Consider the following 838-nt stretch of genomic DNA (forward strand, 5'->3'; position numbering starts at 1 on the left):
CTGGTGTGGGCGGGGCTTTGTGGGGGGGCTCTTAAGTGTTGGGTGGGGGGACTCCATTGAGACCCCATTGACCCCCACTGAGACCCCACTGACTTAATGTTGACTCCCACTGAGATCCCATTGACACCCACTGCGATCCCACTGGCACCCAACGAGTTCCTACTGACTTTCATTGACACTGAAACCCCACTGACTTAACGTTGACAGCCACTCAGGCCCCACTGACTGTCTCTTGAGCCCTAGTGAGACCTCACTGATCCTCACTGAGATGCCACTGACCCCCACTCAGCACCCGTTGACTGTTGATACTGAGACCCCATTGACTTTCCATTGAAAAATGAAAGATCCCACTGACACCCAGTGAGTTCCCATTGACTTGCATTGACACTGAGACCCCGCTGACTTACCACTGACCCCCGCTCAGACCCCACTGACAGTCTCCATACCCCCAATGAGACAACACTGACAACCACTGAGCCCGCAATGACTCCCCACTGCCCCCCCCCGAGACCCCACTGACCGACCAATGACGCTCACACTCCAGTGAGACGCTGAGACCCCCGTGCCGCTCACTCCCCCCACACACAGAGGCGTCAGCGGCTCCCGGTATCACCACCCCACACGCTGTGCCCCCCGCCCCAACCCCACATCCCCCCCGCAGGTTTTTGGCAGCCCCATGGGCCCCGGGGGCGGCAGCTCCAGCACCCCGCTGCTGCCCGGCGTGGCGGGCGCCGGTTCGGGGATGAGCTCTCCGCAGTTCCTGGCGCAGCCGCCCTTCGCCGAGCCGGCTCCCACCAAGGGCTACGTGCAGCAGAGTGTCTACGGCCGCGGCTCCTAC

Source organism: Meleagris gallopavo, chromosome 24 (genome assembly GCF_000146605.3).
Source record: "Meleagris gallopavo isolate NT-WF06-2002-E0010 breed Aviagen turkey brand Nicholas breeding stock chromosome 24, Turkey_5.1, whole genome shotgun sequence".
NCBI lineage: Eukaryota > Metazoa > Chordata > Aves > Galliformes > Phasianidae > Meleagris > Meleagris gallopavo.